The sequence below is a fragment of the Rana temporaria genome, chromosome 2 (genome assembly GCF_905171775.1).
Source record: "Rana temporaria chromosome 2, aRanTem1.1, whole genome shotgun sequence".
NCBI classification, from domain to species: domain Eukaryota; kingdom Metazoa; phylum Chordata; class Amphibia; order Anura; family Ranidae; genus Rana; species Rana temporaria.
In genome coordinates, this window is record NC_053490.1 from 76,976,143 (window position 1) to 76,996,677 (window position 20,535).

The window sequence follows — 20,535 nt, forward strand, 5'->3', positions numbered from 1 at the left end:
TTCAAGTGCATATAGATGCAGGTGATCTTCATTTCATCCCACATGTAACGGTTCTACTAGTTTCGCCCAAGGGGGCTTCGTCAGGAACCAATGGGGGGCAGTAGTCTGAGCAAACAAAAAGTATATCAATGAACAGGAACATATAAATCATAATATATACAAATAGTCACATAAATTGATTATATCGGTACATACAAACGTGTCTGGTTGACCATAGAGTTTAATATAATCATCGTTTATTATAGAACATAAAGATAATGTATTTTATTTAAATAAATGAAAGTCAAGTTAATGGAGTATCTGTGGTAGCTGTGGACTTTAACGAAAAAAATAAATAATAATTGTAAAGAATATATTTACCTGTGAAAATGGACTAAAAAAACCTGAATGATTGGCCGTGATTGGCTCAAAGTCCCAGATGGAAAATCCCAGATAGATGGAAGGAGGGATGGGAAAAAGAGGAAATGATCCTCTTAAGCATGCGGGTAGGATCGCCGTGCAATGCACAGAGCCTGGATGCAAGCCTATAGAGGAAGAGGAGCCGGAGGCAAGCAGGTACTGTAGGTACAGAATAAAAATATTAGGAATATTGAAAAATTAACAAGTAAAAAAGGAGAAAGAAAAAAGAAAAAAGGTAACCAGAAAGGGAGAAAAATTGCGATGAACAGACAACTGTAGAGAGATATGTGTAAAAGAATTAATGATTATTACCTGATTAAAATGATGATAGAAAAAATGGGAAGATTGATGATGAGGTAGTCTCAGAAGAGATGGATATAATTCATCCCAAGAGATTTCTGTCAATACTATACTGCACAAAATAGGAAGTCATTCACTACATCATCAGATTGTATAATGACAGATTAGTTTGAAAATTAATTATTAAAACTGCAAACAACAGCAGTAATAAAGATAATGTTAATATAAATATAAACGCCTATATAGGCTGCAAAGTATCAAACGAATCTAAATTAATTAGAAGAATGTGGCATTTTTTGTGTAATAATTCAACTTTATAGTTGTTATACCTATCATAGTAATAGGGGTATAGTATAAAAAGAGAATGAAAATACTAATCTAATTAAAAGGAATAATGGTAATGGTTTTACCTGATTCTAGTTGCAATAATAACTGCCGGGAATAGGGCAGATAAATTGCCCAGGAGAACTGTATAGTCCAGATACTGAATAGTGAGAAATAAAAGAAAGAAAGTCAATCCAGGAAAAAATATATTTCCTCATTGTTGACAGATAAGTGAGTAAAAAGTATATTTTCACAGAGTCTGCAAGTGGCAACAAAGTATCGCATCCAGATTGTTGTGAATAATGAATTAAACTTGGAAGGAAAGAAAATAATGAAATAATGATAAGACAATGGTAGATGAAAGCATACCTATGACCTGCTGTTGCCTCTGTATACCAAGGAATGATTCCTCTGGCAGAGCTCACGCTGACACATCAGCTGTGCGGCTCACTAATAAGCTGCCCTCAATCAGAGTGAGATGATACACAGCTGAGTAGGGGGCAGCTCCTCACTCTAAGATGGGCGTGGTAATCATGGCAGATGTCATGGGGATTGCCCATAGGAACCACAGGGACCGCGTCTGCGCAGAAGAAGAGCATCCCTCTAGGAGATGCTGAATCTAACGCGCCGGCGCGGAGAAGGAGAACTCCTGGGAAAGTGCACCAGCGTCACAAATGACGCATCAGTGCCTACCATATGGGTGCCGTGAAGAAGCGGACGCGCACTGACACTCAAGCCTCCGCTTGAGTTCAGATCAGTGACGCTGAGCTGGTGCGTGCCCCCTAGCGCCCAAAGTGGCTTGCAGCAATACTAATAGATGTCTGATGATAACGGCAGTGTGCTAAAGTGCAGGAGATCAATGCTGGTGATAGGAGAGCATGCAAAACAGGTTTGAATCCATGTCAGGCAAATGAGTGAAAATAGATGTGGGGAAAGGGGGGAAGAAGAGAAAAGGGGAAAAGAGAAGAAAAAGAAAAAGAGGGAAAGCAAAAGTAAATGTAGGTATAATAATTGAGAAATAAGAATTGGTGAAAAAAAAAGGAAAAAAATATATTATTTAATTAATTATAAAGAATATTACAGGAATATAATATTATTTATAAAATCAAAATTAAGAAAAATAATAAAAAGATGGAAAAAATAATAATAATAATAATAATAATAAGAAAAATAATAAGAAAAAGAAATAGAAAAAGAAAGAGAAAAAATAAATAAAAAATGTGTAAAGATATATAATAATGAGGAATATAAAATAAATAGGTAAAAGAAGGGCCCCCAGTGGACCCAGAAGAGACAAAAAAAAGAAAAACCGTAGATAAAGTCCACAGGTCACAGCATAAAACCACTCGAAATCCATTACAGTAATATTTGACATTAATGTTGTCACATCAAAGTATGTTCTTCTGTATAACCGAAAAAAATGGTATAAAAAACAAATCAAGTTAATTATAAAGTGTTGTTGCATGCCTACAGTCATATAAGCTGCACAATAAAGTTCTATACTCCCAAGTGTCGGGTGGTGGGGTATCGCAATAGTGGGGCTCGTATAAGTGTATAAACACAGTTCACGGCGCCAATTGCACCACCTCCTTCTAACAACAGGAAGTATTAGTGCTCAAGGGACTCGGACAAGATTGCTTGATAGGCCTTGATGGATTAAGGCTGATAGCCATTTGGTAAAGCCTGACCATAAAAGATGGAAGAACAGCTCAGATAGAAGAGCTTCAAATTAACAATGTAGTCACCCCGGTATGTCCAGCTTGTGGTCACTGGATTAAATTAAAGAAAGGGTTTATAACTAATATTTTCATTTAACCCTGGATGCTGAGTGGCATTAAGTGTATATATCCAGCGTGCTTCCGCTTGTAGCAGTCGTTTGTCAGCATCGCCTCCTCTCTCATTGAGAGGAATATGTGCCAAGGCAAAGAAGCCTAACATTGCCTGGTTGTGGTTATGGAACAAGCCCATGTGGCGGCTAATGGGTGTTTCCATAAGTTTTTTCTTTACAGCTAAGACATGGTCTCTCATTCTACAAAAGAAATTGCGTTTAGTTTTACCTACATAGTAGGCACCGCAATTGCATTTCATTATATAGATAATGCCAATTGTTTGGCAGGTTGCACGAAACTTGGGTGAATATGTTTCGCCATTAGGTAGAGAAACACTTTCACCTGGCAGAATATATCGACAAAAATTGCATTTACCGCACGGGAAAGTTCCTGTCTTAGTTGGTTTGGGCACCATTTGTGTCGCATAGTGGCTGGTAACGGCTCTATCCCGAATTGAGGGAGAGCGTTTGAATGTTATCTCCGGTTTTAAATGGATGAATTTTTTAATTTTATCATCGGAGGTAAGGAGATACCAGTATTTGCTGTAAATATTACGAATAGTTTGGTGCTGACGATTGAAGCGTGTAATCACCCTAGTAGTGTTGGCTTTAGAGACCTTTTTAGATTTATAGATAAGATCGTTTCTGTCTAATCGGCTGGCTTTATTGTAGGCACGGCGTAAGCAAGTCTTACTGTAGCCTCTCTCTTTGAGGCGGGCATAAAGCTGTGCTGCTTCTTTTTTGTAATCTTCGTCGCGGGAGCAATTGCGCCTCAGTCTTAAATATTGACTGTATGGAATACTGTTGATTAGCGGACTGGGGTGCGAGCTGGAAGCATGCAGTAGGCTGTTGCCTGCTGTAGGTTTCCTGTAGAGTGTAGAACACAGGCTACCTTTACTATCAATAAAGAGTTCAACATCCAAAAAAGTTATATTTTTTTGGCTATAATTGTATGTAATTTTTAAATTGTAGTTGTTAATTTGTAGCCCCTCCAAAAACATCAGAAGCTCATCACGAGAGCCCCCCCAAACCATGAAAACATCGTCTATATAGCGATGCCATGTTAGCACGCTATCAGATGACGTGTTCCTGGATTCCTCATTGAAGAGGTCACGTTCCCACCCCCCCAGGTACAGGTTGGCGTAGGAGGGGGCACAGCCTGCCCCCATAGCTACGCCCTGTACCTGGAGGTAGTGGGAACGTTTGAACAGAAAGATGTGGTTCGTCAAAATAAATTCAAGCATTTCTATAATGAAATTGTTATATTTGGAGGTATTTTTGTCACGTTCATTAAGGAAGCTCCTAATGACTTGTGTCCCCAGCCCATGTGGGATAGAATTATATAATGCCTCTATGTCAATGGCAACTAGCCAGGCATCAGGTGGAATAGTAAGGCCATCAACAATCTTTAATAGTTCGATGGTATCTTTTACGTGAGAAAACAGGCTCTGAACATGAGGGTATAGGTATTCGTCGATGATCCTACTGATGTTTTCAGTAAGGGAACCACAACCAGATACGATTGGACGTCCTGGAGGGGGTAAAACCCCCTTATGTATTTTAGGCAGGGCATAGAATGTCGGGTGGTGGGGCTCTCGATGTTAAGAAATTGCAGAGTGGTCTCATCTATGGTGCCCAAGCGGCGTGCGCGGTTCAAAATCTGGCGATATCGCTCAATGCTTTGTGTGATCATCGAGGCTGGTACAGGTCTGTACCAGTCTCTATTTTTCAAAATTTTAAGGCACATCTCCTCATAACTGTGTCGATCCATTAGTACAATGTTTCCCCCTTTGTCGGAGGCTTTAACTACAAGATCGTCGTTATTACGGATAGTATTCAAGGCTGTTCTTAAATTTTTATTAAGGTTCGATGTAGTAGGTGACTTCCAGTTCGCTGCCTCTATGGCTTTGGTGACCTGCAGGACAAAAGCCCAAATATTGGGATTGCCCTGCAGGACAGGAAATGATCTGGATTTGGGCCTATAAGTTTTAGGGGTGACATAGACTGGTTTATTATGTCTTGACTGTATTAAGCCGCCGGGCACCACGCCCGGAAGTTGATACGTCCAGCCTTCCTCCTCAGGATTACTCTCATCCCACAGTTCCATTAGGTCCTGTAGGGCCTGTAACTCCTGCAGGGAAACATTGTCTAAGGCAGTGTTGTCAATGATAGAGGGGTTAGAGGGATTAGCCGCGTTATCGTAAAGTACCTTGTACATTAATCGTCTAGCGAAAAGGTGCAAGTCTTTTACCAGTTCAAATTTGTCCGCCTCGCCATCTGGGCAGAATGAGAGACCAAGTTGAAGAACCTTTTCTTGATCTGTGGTTAAAGGATAGGGAGAAAGGTTAATAATATTTTTTACTTTTGTTGTGTCCCGGTCTACATCATTGTGGGGGCCGGGACCTGATCTTTTACTGTCTGCTGGGTACTCTGTGTGCCTGCACTGTGTTTCCTATCGACAGTAAATATGGGTGCAGTGCGTAATTCTGATGAAACATTAGATGTTACATGATTGGAACTATGTGGCATGGGGGTCATAGGTGGAGCAAGGGTAGATGTTGCAACTAACCCTGTAGTGGAGATAGGCAGCGTAAGAGAAGTATTACTGAAAATGCTCGTGTTGTTACTGGAATTACTAGTACGCGATCTTTGAGCACGGGATCGTTTATCCTTTAGAGGAAACTGAGATCGAGTGACCTCCTGCAGGCTCCTGTCTAGATCGTTTTTTCTCTTTTTGTTATCTGTGTCAGTGCGTCTCTCAACTGGAAAGTAAGATGCAGATGACAGAGAAGATGTATCAGACTGACGTCTAGGACTGTTTTTAGGGGAGCTTTTCTTATCAAAGGATTTCTTTACATTAACATTTTTACGCTGAGGGTTACTCGGCCATCTATATGCCTGAGCATTGTCATATGCCCTTTTATCTCTTTGGTATTTATTTTCCTTAGTTTTAATCAGGTTAGTGGCATACTTGGTCAAATGGACTTTAAGTTGATCATCATATGCTGAATAGTCAACATATGAACGTACATTGTGATTAATGTCTTGCCAGTCTTTGATCTCACAATCAATATTGCTCATATCACGGCTATATTGTTCACACAAAATATTCATCATATTAAACGAACAGTTCTGTAAATTAAGCTCCCACGCTGCCTTGACATTTGCTTCTACTTTGTTGATATTTGGAAATATTTGTATCCTTAAACCCCAAGGCACAATTTTGGTACTGATGTATTGTTGAAAGAATTCCTTGTGCCAGAATAGGCGCGTTTTCTTTTCAACTAATTTTTGTAGACCCAGGAAAAAGGAATTAGCATCATCTTCCGAAGCCTCATCCTTGATCCTAGATTTCTTCACCTCAGCTATAAATCCCTCCCACTCCTTACCACAATATTCCACCATCTTGACAGAGGGGTGATTACTTTCTCGTTGATTGGCTAGCCGAACGATATCAAACAAGCAAGATGGTAAAGAGGAGGCCTGTCCCTTAAAACAATAGGAACGATAATGTGCAGTAATAGTGAACAGCTGGTATGACACAGCAAAAAATAAACAAATTAAAATATTAGTGTTTCAGTAGTTAGAGAAAGCACATAGAAAAATCAAATTGTCACAATAAATGTGGCACATGAGTGAGGTTAACAGGAAGATCAACTAGAGTATGTTAGAGCTCTGTCTTAAATGGGGGGAGCACGGGTGTTTAAATCCACCCTATAATAAGATATAAGTGGATTGACAGAGCATAAACATTAATTAAATAAGGATTGACTGTCAGCTTTCAAGTCCCTCTATGAAAGAGGATATATGGGGGTTTCCTTATACAGGAAAAATATGGGGACTCTTGTTAAAGCATCGACAGTAAAATTCTGTAGAAATATGTGGGCCTGGTCAAACCTCAATCATGAGAGCCACAACACCGATATGAATATCAAAAATATTTATTTTGTAAAAAGGTTTTCTTTATAAAAAGACATAGAAAAAGAAAAAAAGGGAAAAAAGCAAAAATATTGTACATTGAATACTATAGAATGCATACTAGACAAATTCCAGACTATCAAGTAAAATGATACTTCAAGTGCATATAGATGCAGGTGATCTTCATTTCATCCCACATGTAACGGTTCTACTAGTTTCGCCCAAGGGGGCTTCGTCAGGAACCAATGGGGGGCAGTAGTCTGAGCAAACAAAAAGTATATCAATGAACAGGAACATATAAATCATAATATATACAAATAGTCACATAAATTGATTATATCGGTACATACAAACGTGTCTGGTTGACCATAGAGTTTAATATAATCATCGTTTATTATAGAACATAAAGATAATGTATTTTATTTAAATAAATGAAAGTCGAGTTAATGGAGTATCTGTGGTAGCTGTGGACTTTAACGAAAAAAATAAATAATAATTGTAAAGAATATATTTACCTGTGAAAATGGACTAAAAAAACCTGAATGATTGGCCGTGATTGGCTCAAAGTCCCAGATGGAAAATCCCAGATAGATGGAAGGAGGGATGGGAAAAAGAGGAAATGATCCTCTTAAGCATGCGGGTAGGATCGCCGTGCAATGCACAGAGCCTGGATGCAAGCCTATAGAGGAAGAGGAGCCGGAGGCAAGCAGGTACTGTAGGTACAGAATAAAAATATTAGGAATATTGAAAAATTAACAAGTAAAAAAGGAGAAAGAAAAAAGAAAAAAGGTAACCAGAAAGGGAGAAAAATTGCGATGAACAGACAACTGTAGAGAGATATGTGTAAAAGAATTAATGATTATTACCTGATTAAAATGATGATAGAAAAAATGGGAAGATTGATGATGAGGTAGTCTCAGAAGAGATGGATATAATTCATCCCAAGAGATTTCTGTCAATACTATACTGCACAAAATAGGAAGTCATTCACTACATCATCAGATTGTATAATGACAGATTAGTTTGAAAATTAATTATTAAAACTGCAAACAACAGCAGTAATAAAGATAATGTTAATATAAATATAAACGCCTATATAGGCTGCAAAGTATCAAACGAATCTAAATTAATTAGAAGAATGTGGCATTTTTTGTGTAATAATTCAACTTTATAGTTGTTATACCTATCATAGTAATAGGGGTATAGTATAAAAAGAGAATGAAAATACTAATCTAATTAAAAGGAATAATGGTAATGGTTTTACCTGATTCTAGTTGCAATAATAACTGCCGGGAATAGGGCAGATAAATTGCCCAGGAGAACTGTATAGTCCAGATACTGAATAGTGAGAAATAAAAGAAAGAAAGTCAATCCAGGAAAAAATATATTTCCTCATTGTTGACAGATAAGTGAGTAAAAAGTATATTTTCACAGAGTCTGCAAGTGGCAACAAAGTATCGCATCCAGATTGTTGTGAATAATGAATTGAACTTGGAAGGAAAGAAAATAATGAAATAATGATAAGACAATGGTAAATGAAAGCATACCTATGACCTGCTGTTGCCTCTGTATACCAAGGAATGATTCCTCTGGCAGAGCTCACGCTGACACATCAGCTGTGCGGCTCACTAATAAGCTGACCTCAATCAGAGTGAGATGATACACAGCTGAGTAGGGGGCAGCTCCTCACTCTAAGATGGGCGTGGTAATCACGGCAGATGTCATGGGGATTGCCCATAGGAACCACAGGGACCGCGTCTGCGCAGAACACTGCCTTAGACAATGTTTCCCTGCAGGAGTTACAGGCCCTACAGGACCTAATGGAACTGTGGGATGAGAGTAATCCTGAGGAGGAAGGCTGGACGTATCAACTTCCGGGCGTGGTGCCCGGCGGCTTAATACAGTCAAGACATAATAAACCAGTCTATGTCACCCCTAAAACTTATAGGCCCAAATCCAGATCATTTCCTGTCCTGCAGGGCAATCCCAATATTTGGGCTTTTGTCCTGCAGGTCACCAAAGCCATAGAGGCAGCGAACTGGAAGTCACCTACTACATCGAACCTTAATAAAAATTTAAGAACAGCCTTGAATACTATCCGTAATAACGACGATCTTGTAGTTAAAGCCTCCGACAAAGGGGGAAACATTGTACTAATGGATCGACACAGTTATGAGGAGATGTGCCTTAAAATTTTGAAAAATAGAGACTGGTACAGACCTGTACCAGCCTCGATGATCACACAAAGCATTGAGCGATATCGCCAGATTTTGAACCGCGCACGCCGCTTGGGCACCATAGATGAGACCACTCTGCAATTTCTTAACATCGAGAGCCCCACCACCCCGACATTCTATGCCCTGCCTAAAATACATAAGGGGGTTTTACCCCCTCCAGGACGTCCAATCGTATCTGGTTGTGGTTCCCTTACTGAAAACATCAGTAGGATCATCGACGAATACCTATACCCTCATGTTCAGAGCCTGTTTTCTCACGTAAAAGATACCATCGAACTATTAAAGATTGTTGATGGCCTTACTATTCCACCTGATGCCTGGCTAGTTGCCATTGACATAGAGGCATTATATAATTCTATCCCACATGGGCTGGGGACACAAGTCATTAGGAGCTTCCTTAATGAACGTGACAAAAATACCTCTAAATATAACAATTTCATTATAGAAATGCTTGAATTTATTTTGACGAACAACATCTTTCTGTTCAAACGTTCCCACTACCTCCAGGTACAGGGCGTAGCTATGGGGGCAGGCTGTGCCCCCTCCTACGCCAACCTGTACCTGGGGGGGTGGGAACGTGACCTCTTCAATGAGGAATCCAGGAACACGTCATCTGATAGCGTGCTAACATGGCATCGCTATATAGACGATGTTTTCATGGTTTGGGGGGCTCTCGTGATGAGCTTCTGATGTTTTTGGAGGGGCTACAAATTAACAACTACAATTTAAAAATTACATACAATTATAGCCAAAAAAATATAACTTTTTTGGATGTTGAACTCTTTATTGATAGTAAAGGTAGCCTGTGTTCTACACTCTACAGGAAACCTACAGCAGGCAACAGCCTACTGCATGCTTCCAGCTCGCACCCCAGTCCGCTAATCAACAGTATTCCATACAGTCAATATTTAAGACTGAGGCGCAATTGCTCCCGCGACGAAGATTACAAAAAAGAAGCAGCACAGCTTTACGCCCGCCTCAAAGAGAGAGGCTACAGTAAGACTTGCTTACGCCGTGCCTACAATAAAGCCAGCCGATTAGACAGAAACGATCTTATCTATAAATCTAAAAAGGTCTCTAAAGCCAACACTACTAGGGTGATTACACGCTTCAATCGTCAGCACCAAACTATTCGTAATATTTACAGCAAATACTGGTATCTCCTTACCTCCGATGATAAAATTAAAAAATTCATCCATTTAAAACCGGAGATAACATTCAAACGCTCTCCCTCAATTCGGGATAGAGCCGTTACCAGCCACTATGCGACACAAATGGTGCCCAAACCAACTAAGACAGGAACTTTCCCGTGCGGTAAATGCAATTTTTGTCGATATATTCTGCCAGGTGAAAGTGTTTCTCTACCTAATGGCGAAACATATTCACCCAAGTTTCGTGCAACCTGCCAAACAATTGGCATTATCTATATAATGAAATGCAATTGCGGTGCCTACTATGTAGGTAAAACTAAACGCAATTTCTTTTGTAGAATGAGAGACCATGTCTTAGCTGTAAAGAAAAAACTTATGGAAACACCCATTAGCCGCCACATGGGCTTGTTCCATAACCACAACCAGGCAATGTTAGGCTTCTTTGCCTTGGCACATATTCCTCTCAATGAGAGAGGAGGCGATGCTGACAAACGACTGCTACAAGCGGAAGCACGCTGGATATATACACTTAATGCCACTCAGCATCCAGGGTTAAATGAAAATATTAGTTATAAACCCTTTCTTTAATTTAATCCAGTGACCACAAGCTGGACATACCGGGGTGACTACATTGTTAATTTGAAGCTCTTCTATCTGAGCTGTTCTTCCATCTTTTATGGTCAGGCTTTACCAAATGGCTATCAGCCTTAATCCATCAAGGCCTATCAAGCAATCTTGTCCGAGTCCCTTGAGCACTAATACTTCCTGTTGTTAGAAGGAGGTGGTGCAATTGGCGCCGTGAACTGTGTTTATACACTTATACGAGCCCCACTATTGCGATACCCCACCACCCGACACTTGGGAGTATAGAACTTTATTGTGCAGCTTATATGACTGTAGGCATGCAACAACACTTTATAATTAACTTGATTTGTTTTTTATACCATTTTTTTCGGTTATACAGAAGAACATACTTTGATGTGACAACATTAATGTCAAATATTACTGTAATGGATTTCGAGTGGTTTTATGCTGTGACCTGTGGACTTTATCTACGGTTTTTCCTCCTTTTTTTTGTCTCTTCTGGGTCCACTGGGGGCCCTTCTTTTACCTATTTATTTTATATTCCTCATTATTATTATATATCTTTACACATTTTTTATTTATTTTTTCTCTTTCTTTTTCTTTTTCTTTTTCTTATTATTATTTTTCTTATTATTATTATTATTATTATTTTTTCCATCTTTTTATTATTTTTCTTAATTTTGATTTTATAAATAATATTATATTCCTGTAATATTCTTTATAATTAATTAAATAATATATTTTTTTTCCTTTTTTTTTCACCAATTCTTATTTCTCAATTATTATACCTACATTTACTTTTGCTTTCCCTCTTTTTCTTTTTCTTCTCTTTTCCCCTTTTCTCTTCTTCCCCCCTTTCCCCACATCTATTTTCACTCATTTGCCTGACATGGATTCAAACCTGTTTTGCATGCTCTCCTATCACCAGCATTGATCTCCTGCACTTTAGCACACTGCCGTTATCATCAGACATCTATTAGTATTGCTGCAAGCCACTTTGGGCGCTAGGGGGCACGCACCAGCTCAGCGTCACTGATCTGAACTCAAGCGGAGGCTTGAGTGTCAGTGCGCGTCCGCTTCTTCACGGCACCCATATGGTAGGCACTGATGCGTCATTTGTGACGCTGGTGCACTTTCCCAGGAGTTCTCCTCCGCGCCGGCGCGTTAGATTCAGCATCTCCTAGAGGGATGCTCTTCTTCTGCGCAGACGCGGTCCCTGTGGTTCCTATGGGCAATCCCCATGACATCTGCCGTGATTACCACGCCCATCTTAGAGTGAGGAGCTGCCCCCTACTCAGCTGTGTATCATCTCACTCTGATTGAGGGCAGCTTATTAGTGAGCCGCACAGCTGATGTGTCAGCGTGAGCTCTGCCAGAGGAATCATTCCTTGGTATACAGAGGCAACAGCAGGTCATAGGTATGCTTTCATCTACCATTGTCTTATCATTATTTCATTATTTTCTTTCCTTCCAAGTTTAATTCATTATTCACAACAATCTGGATGTGATACTTTGTTGCCACTTGCAGACTCTGTGAAAATATACTTTTTACTCACTTATCTGTCAACAATGAGGAAATATATTTTTTCCTGGATTGACTTTCTTTCTTTTATTTCTCACTATTCAGTATCTGGACTATACAGTTCTCCTGGGCAATTTATCTGCCCTATTCCCGGCAGTTATTATTGCAACTAGAATCAGGTAAAACCATTACCATTATTCCTTTTAATTAGATTAGTATTTTCATTCTCTTTTTATACTATACCCCTATTACTATGATAGGTATAACAACTATAAAGTTGAATTATTACACAAAAAATGCCACATTCTTCTAATTAATTTAGATTCGTTTGATACTTTGCAGCCTATATAGGCGTTTATATTTATATTAACATTATCTTTATTACTGCTGTTGTTTGCAGTTTTAATAATTAATTTTCAAACTAATCTGTCATTATACAATCTGATGATGTAGTGAATGACTTCCTATTTTGTGCAGTATAGTATTGACAGAAATCTCTTGGGATGAATTATATCCATCTCTTCTGAGACTACCTCATCATCAATCTTCCCATTTTTTCTATCATCATTTTAATCAGGTAATAATCATTAATTCTTTTACACATATCTCTCTACAGTTGTCTGTTCATCGCAATTTTTCTCCCTTTCTGGTTACCTTTTTTCTTTTTTCTTTCTCCTTTTTTACTTGTTAATTTTTCAATATTCCTAATATTTTTATTCTGTACCTACAGTACCTGCTTGCCTCCGGCTCCTCTTCCTCTATAGGCTTGCATCCAGGCTCTGTGCATTGCACGGCGATCCTACCCGCATGCTTAAGAGGATCATTTCCTCTTTTTCCCATCCCTCCTTCCATCTATCTGGGATTTTCCATCTGGGACTTTGAGCCAATCACGGCCAATCATTCAGGTTTTTTTAGTCCATTTTCACAGGTAAATATATTCTTTACAATTATTATTTATTTTTTTCGTTAAAGTCCACAGCTACCACAGATACTCCATTAACTCGACTTTCATTTATTTAAATAAAATACATTATCTTTATGTTCTATAATAAACGATGATTATATTAAACTCTATGGTCAACCAGACACGTTTGTATGTACCGATATAATCAATTTATGTGACTATTTGTATATATTATGATTTATATGTTCCTGTTCATTGATATACTTTTTGTTTGCTCAGACTACTGCCCCCCATTGGTTCCTGACGAAGCCCCCTTGGGCGAAACTAGTAGAACCGTTACATGTGGGATGAAATGAAGATCACCTGCATCTATATGCACTTGAAGTATCATTTTACTTGATAGTCTGGAATTTGTCTAGTATGCATTCTATAGTATTCAATGTACAAAATTTTTGCTTTTTTCCCTTTTTTTCTTTTTCTATGTCTTTTTATAAAGAAAACCTTTTTACAAAATAAATATTTTTGATATTCATATCGGTGTTGTGGCTCTCATGATTGAGGTTTGACCAGGCCCACATATTTCTACAGAATTTTACTGTCGATGCTTTAACAAGAGTCCCCATATTTTTCCTGTATAAGGAAACCCCCATATATCCTACCTACCCAGCTTAATCTGACACTGTATCCACAGAGGCCATCCAGCCCCTCCATACCTTATCAAACTTGGTCAATGCCCCTCTATTCAAGTAAGTTGCCTTATAGAATGGGATGGCTTTGTTGACTAACACCTTCCAGGCTGTCACCGTTGGGGCTGAGGAGCTTTTCCACGAAAGGATGATTCTTTTCTTGGCATAAAAAAGCAGTAGAATAAGAAGAGTCCTTATAGCCCTGGTCGTGGCCAGGGGTTCAACTAGCTGCAGCAAACACACCTCAACAGTCATGGGGATCGAGATAGAAGTGACCGACCTAATGCAATCCACCACCGCCTGCCAGTATGCCCTGACCTGGGGGCAATCCCAGAAGACATGCATAAAATCGGCAGAGGGCATGGAGCACCGCCAGCAGGCAGATCCCTGACCTCCAAACATTCTAGCCAGTCTGGCCGGGGTCAGGTACATCCTATGCAAAAACTTGTAGTGTATAAGCCTGTCCCTAGTGGAAACCAGGGCCTGAAATGCCGCCCCCCAGATATCGTCCCAGTCGTCCCTGTCCAGTCCCGGGGCTACAACCACCCAAGCACTCCTGCAAGGCGACAGCAGCTTGGTAGTGTCCTGAAAAAGTTCCTGATAGAGGCTAGATACCGTCTTAGGAAGTGATTCGCTACGAGCCAGCGATTCCAAATCCCCGAGCTCTAGAACCAAAGGAACCCCACCAAATTGAGCCAGGAATGCATGGCGCAACTGCAGGAACCTAAAGAAATGGGTATTGGGAAGGTCATAGCGAGCCTTTAGCTCATCAAACGTCATAAGGGTACCATTCCCCACAATGTGACTTAAGGTCTTTATCCCATAGGCAGCCCACACCACCGGGTCCAGGTAGTCCAGGAAGTGTGACAAATTAGGATTTCTCCATAGAGGTGTTTTAGGGGAGAGGGTGAGGCGATCAGAAGGCCTCAACTCTTGTGCCACAGACCATGCTCTGATCACCGACCTCATGGAGTGCGTTAAGGGGTAAGGGGCCCTCGGGCCTCTATAAACTAAGTAGGAGAGCGCCTCATAGGAACCCACACAAGCTGCCTCCAATGACACCGCAGCATCGTCCGGAGCAGAAGTCAGCCAACGGTGTGCAACCGTCAGCTGGCCTGCCAGGAAGTACCTATGAAAGTCGGGTACCGCCAAACCCCCCTCCCCCAGGGTTGTTTAAGGATGGCCAACTTGAGGCGTGGGAGATTACCCTGCCACAAGAAGGAGGAGATCATACCATCTATGGCCTTAAAAATGGACTTTGGGATCCACACCGGAGAGTTCCTAAGTGTATAAAGCAGGAGAGGGAGAATCTTCATTTTAATAAGATTGACCCTACCAATGAGGGACAGGGGGAGATTCTTCCAGGAGTTCAACTTCCTAGAGACAGTGCTCAACAATGGGGACACATTAAGGTTGACAAAGTCCGACACAGAGTTCGTAATTTGCAACCCCAGGTACCTAATCTGAGTCACCCACTGTAGGGGATTAGAAGGGTCAGCCTGTCCAGGCGACACATGGGACCGGAGTGGGAGGATTTTTGATTTGGTCCAGTTGACCTTGAGGCCCGAGACCACAGAGAACCTGCTCATCAATAAAAGTGCGGCATGTAAGGAAGGACTGGTATCCCTCAGAAACAAAACCAGGTCATCTGCGTAAAGAGCCAATGACTCAGTCAGAGTGCCCACCTTGATTCCCTCAATTTGGGGCGAGGATCGTAATGCAATTGCCAGGGGTTCCATCACCAGGGCAAATAAGCCCGGCGACAAGGGACAACCCTGCCTGGTGCCTCTGAATACCGGAAAGGCGCTCGACACCTCACCATTTAGACGAATTGCCGCTACCGGACTGTTATATAGCAATGATATCCAGTTGAGGAACACAGGGCCGAAGCCCATACGCTCCAGTACCTGAGTCATGTAGCCCCAATCAATGGAGTCGAACGCCTTCTCAAGATCGAAAAACACCAGGGCCCCCCCCGTGAGATATGTCCCCGTCAATCTGCGTGTGGAATATATATATATATATATATATATATATATATATATATATATATATATATATATATATATATATATATATATATATACATATGACATACACACATACACAACCCTGCTGGGTCCAAAAAAACCTGTATATATATATATATATATATATATATATATATATATATATATATATATATATATATATATATATATATATATCTCTATCTAGAGAGAGAAAAAAAAACATTGTAACACATGCATCCTAGCATATAAATGTGATAATTTCTAACATTTATAACCTTTCAGTTCAGCTTCAGGACTTCACGCTCAAGCCTGAACGTGAAATTCTCTCCAGTTAGGATAAACCTGCGAGCACTAGTGAAAGATACTCTATGCAGAGGAAAGGAAAAAAAAACCTACACATTAATAACATTGACCCTCATAATAACGGTGCAGAGCGCTGCCCCTAGTGGCCAGTGCGCTGGTACTGCAACAGTTCACTAATCAAAGAGAGAGAGAGGAAAAAAAGTCATAAGTGCGGAAGTAGCAGCAAAGCGGAGAAGTAGTAAAAAAATAGTTATTTTCTTTCCAGTCAGATCTTCCAATGCTGTACCTCCAAAGTTGACGGACTCCCACTCTAACTGACTGAACCCACCCCCCAAAGAGTTCTTCACAAGAAAATGCATGTGGTTCTGGAGGAGCAGGGGGAATAGGGAAACTGGGACAACCCAGAAGAGTGGGAACAAAGTCCTTGTCCAATGTTCTCATAGGGCTAACCAGTCATGCAAGGTCCGCATGCTTTCTACTTATAGAACCGGGGATCAGGCAGCCAACTGACATCCCCCTTAGATGCGGTGGACTATACAGTAAATACCTGGTCTTCTTTCCCGGGACTCTTCAACACAACCCGGTCCCGGTAAATGTGTCGGCCCCGGCTCCAATCTCGGTAGCAGTATTTGAACCTTGTCTTTAAATGGGGCACCCACGGGTTAGCCCCTCCTAGGATGCGAGGCACCCTCAAGTGCACCCAAATGGCATCTTGGTACCAAACCTCTCTCTCTTGATCAACTCGGTAAAGAAGAGGGGGTGGCACATAATGGTATTCATACCCGTATTCAGCGGCGACTTTCTGGTCCACCACACATTGCAAGTGGGCCAGTGTGGGCAGGGTGTGTGGATCGCCACATCCCAGCAACACCAGAGTGTCCGGTGCTCTTTTCAAAACACGGGTGGCACGGGGCAATGGGGCGGCGAGCATAGTAACGAACACAGGGTTTAACTCACCGCCCCCCCGAGTCAATTCCAGAGCGTCTTCAGGCGGCTGGCGACCCTCGCCGGGTACACTCCAGCCGTCTTCTCTTCCTGAGTATCCTCAGAAGCACGAGGCCCCTCAAGATCCCGCAACTCGGGGAGATTACAATCGACAATTATGGATTCTTCCGGTAACGGACTAAAGTGGGTTAGGCGCCACTCCTCCGCCGACAGGGAGTCGGAGGGCTTGACAATCAGTAAACTTCCTGGCCGCTCTCCTGGGAGACATTTGACAGGTAGACCACGGCTGTGGGAGGCTGCAGTAGGCCCCTCTTGGGCGGGCTCGTGCCACTCGGAGACCGCTGAGGATATTTCGGTCGTCTCCGAGGGGACATCGCCTTGAGTGCTCGTCACGTCCGAGGTACTTGTCACACTAGATAGAACACTTTCTAAGTCCGGGCTCTCCCCAAGGCTTTCCACCAACGAAGTGGGTGGCGAGACAGCCGAGGGCAAAGTCAGAGTGGATGACACCGAAATCACATCCACGTCCCGGACCTTCGATTCCACAATTTCCACCGATGGGGAGGACTCCGGCCAGGTCGGTTCTTCCTCTGCAGTAAGGGCGGCAGTAACGAAATTCACCCGGTATTCCTTGGGGCCCTGCGTGGGTGAAATGGCCACAAACAGGTAGGTCCGGCATCGCTGACATCTGGCAAAGGGCTGCATCTTCACAGATAGGTCCCCGCAGCGGTGGCAGGCCAGGCCCAGCATCTCCGTTCCTCTACTAGACAGGAGAACAAACTGCCCCTGCGCGGATAAGCGAACACCTGTGTCAGTTACCGGCACCCCCGATGGTGTGAACACACTGAAAGTCCCGGCTGATGGGGTGGGTGACCTATGTTGCGGGGCAGCACCCCCTGGTTGCAAGAAAGTAGACATTGTCATACAACTCTTCCCTTCTCATTGGATGGGCGGTGCGTTGTCGCTTGGCGCGAAAAGTCTCTGTGCACATTGCACGCAGGGGAGGGTGGCTCCTCATACTTGGAAAACTTGTCCAGGCACGTTGCTGGCGCGTGTTGAACTGCACGTACGCCCAGGCTTAGCAGTGCAAGGTTAACTCCCTCACCGCTGGACAGTTTTTCACACGTGGCCGATCACTCTTCGCTCTTTAGTAAATTACACTCACACCTTTTCTGGTTGTCAATGGCAACAGCTGGTATCCCGGATGAGCCCCGCTGGTTAGTTTGGGACCGGCTTTCCAAGTTACCTTCTTGACTTAATCTAGGGGTGACTTTTGTGAGTGTGAATAAAGAGCAAGTGTCAGACACAAATTCAGTTTCAATGGCCCAAACTGGCCAACATCAACATGACACACGATAGAGAAAGATTGATGAGCGTAGAAGAACTTTAGCATCAGGCCTTGGATTTCAGGAGAGAGAGCAAGCCTGCTCTCAGCAATAGTCAAACTCAATTCTTCGCCACCCAATCAGGGTGGGTAAAGTGCCCCCGGACAGGCAACTATCTCAGGCCTTTCAGCCAGAGCGTCACTTGTAGATCACTGGGAGGAAACAGACCTCTGCCACAGGCCTGGCTCAGGGCCTCTGCCACAGACTAGACAATTTAGGATTTGTGAAATCAGTTGGAGCAAATCCTCCCAGTTAATTCAATCAATGTCACCCACTGACAGCTTGAGCATACCTGTCATACGGTGTGGTGACCGGATCCCCGATGGTTCGTCTAGGTCTCCAGGACAACCTCTAGTTCTAGGTGCTCCCGAGCCAATCCCCCACCGTACAGCTCCCTGCTTAGGATCCTCTCAGCAGAAGGTTGGGACCCAGCAAGTCGCTGGAGCCCCTTTCAATGTTAGGGAGAGGCTCTGCATGATTCCTGAACTCAGCCTGGCAGGACGCGGTGGCGGGGCCCATGGATGCGCGTACCCTAAACGTAGGTTCCGCACCTGGAACTCGGGCTCTGCAAGAACAACCCGCCAAAAGCGGCTGCCACAGATATATCCCCCCTCCCAGCATGCCCAACGAGGGAGAAACTCCTCTGATTGGCTGCTGGAAGAAGGTGGGTCCCCCAGAATCCCTCTAGCGCCAACTGCCACCCAGGGGTGATAAAGCACCCCTGGAGTGCAGACTGACCTACAGGACAAATTCTGGAAATGGCAGCAGCCTAAATTTCCACAATTAATGAATGGGAGTAAATTAACCCTCCCATTCCCCACTAATTTTAGTATAGCGCTCGTACTGACAGTAGGGGGGCGCTACATATACAATCATTCACCAAAATCCAACAGTGCAGTGCTGTCAGTGAGCACTCAGCACAGCCACAACAGCAGACATACTATCTGACTATATAGTGCATGGCAACATGAATGTCCCCGTGCCTTACTGCTCTTGCAAACACAAGAGCAGTAACGCTTTGTGGCAATTAATTTTCACCAGGAAAAGAGCTTACTGTCTAATGCTGCGTACACACGCTTGGAATTTCCGACAACAAATGTTCGATAGGAGCTTGTTGTCGGAAAATCTGACCGTGTGTAGGCTCCATCGGACATTTTCTGTGGGAATTTGAAAAAAATTTGAGAGCTGGTTCTCAAATTTTCCGACAACAAAATCTGTTCTCGTAAATTCCGATCGTGTGTGGACAATTCCGACGCACAAAATTCCATGCATGCTCTGAATCAACACCTTAGATAAAGGACAGTACCCTGTCTGATCCATTGGAAAACCCTGCCATGTGCCTTGACTTCTTCTGAACCTTGAACTCTTTGCTCCTTCCATTAGCTTCCTGATTTTAGCCATGTATCTGCACTTCCTGTTTGACAGATTATTGTGCTCTCTCCAGCCAATATCTCGCTCTTGTCTTCCCTGCTGACATTCATATTTTTTATAACACTCGTTACCGACCTTTGGCTTGTTCCTCGACTACGCTTCTGCCTGATCCCAACCTGCAACCATTTGTTTCTGAACCTTGGCTTGTTTCCTGATTATGCTTTTGTTTGATCATTACCTGCTATATCTGCTACACCTCACCTTCTGGTGGGGCAATCTTGAGGACTGTGACCTGGTACTAACACACAGCAAAACACATTTCTACCATCAGGAGCTCTGGTGAACTACAGTTAGTACTTGGACTCTGCACCTCAGGTTAGCCCACGTTATCCACAGCACCATTTAGTGACCATAATGCTGTATCTTCCAGATTGAGGTACATTTTATGTTTTTTTTAGTTTCTCTTAAGTTAAATTTTTCTGCCTAATGTAGTTTAATTGTCTTCAGTAGTTAGTTAGTGATAGCAATGTTTGAGTTACAGTATTCATATGTATCCATCTGTCTCAGTCAAGCACTGAGGGTTTTGGTGCCGTAATGTAGGCAGAAGGGAGATTATAAATATTTGGTGCAAACTTCCAGAAAAGTCTTTCCCTTCACTGAGGATG

At 42.3% G+C, this 20,535-nt stretch overlaps 3 long non-coding RNA genes across 9 annotated transcripts; 1 reads left to right on the forward strand and 2 right to left on the reverse strand.

The window, feature by feature from the left end:
- Positions 1 to 356: 356 nt before the first annotated feature.
- LOC120929157 lies at positions 357 to 1,602 on the reverse strand. 3 transcript variants are annotated; one of them, XR_005747354.1, is made up of 4 exons: positions 1,393 to 1,602; positions 1,110 to 1,183; positions 712 to 811; positions 357 to 558 (listed from the first exon to the last, which is right to left on the reverse strand). It is a non-coding gene; the product is annotated as an uncharacterized LOC120929157 (long non-coding RNA). The 3 variants fall into 3 exon arrangements; XR_005747355.1 differs by lacking the exon at positions 1,393 to 1,602 and having other exon boundaries at positions 359 to 558; positions 712 to 806; positions 1,110 to 1,287; XR_005747353.1 differs by lacking the exon at positions 1,393 to 1,602 and having other exon boundaries at positions 359 to 558; positions 1,110 to 1,287.
- Positions 1,603 to 7,218: 5,616 nt separating this feature from the next.
- Positions 7,219 to 8,408, reverse strand: LOC120929159. Of its 3 annotated transcripts, XR_005747357.1 has the most exons (4): positions 8,317 to 8,408; positions 8,034 to 8,107; positions 7,636 to 7,735; positions 7,219 to 7,482 (listed from the first exon to the last, which is right to left on the reverse strand). It is a non-coding gene; the product is annotated as an uncharacterized LOC120929159 (long non-coding RNA). The 3 variants fall into 3 exon arrangements; XR_005747356.1 differs by lacking the exon at positions 8,317 to 8,408 and having other exon boundaries at positions 7,223 to 7,482; positions 8,034 to 8,211; XR_005747358.1 differs by lacking the exon at positions 8,317 to 8,408 and having other exon boundaries at positions 7,224 to 7,482; positions 7,636 to 7,730; positions 8,034 to 8,211.
- Positions 8,409 to 11,964: 3,556 nt separating this feature from the next.
- Positions 11,965 to 13,261, forward strand: LOC120929160. 3 transcript variants are annotated; one of them, XR_005747361.1, is made up of 4 exons: positions 11,965 to 12,160; positions 12,370 to 12,443; positions 12,742 to 12,841; positions 12,995 to 13,261. It is a non-coding gene; the product is annotated as an uncharacterized LOC120929160 (long non-coding RNA). The 3 variants fall into 3 exon arrangements; XR_005747359.1 differs by having other exon boundaries at positions 11,970 to 12,443; positions 12,995 to 13,258; XR_005747360.1 differs by having other exon boundaries at positions 11,970 to 12,443; positions 12,747 to 12,841; positions 12,995 to 13,258.
- The last annotated feature ends 7,274 nt before the right edge of the window (positions 13,262 to 20,535 follow it).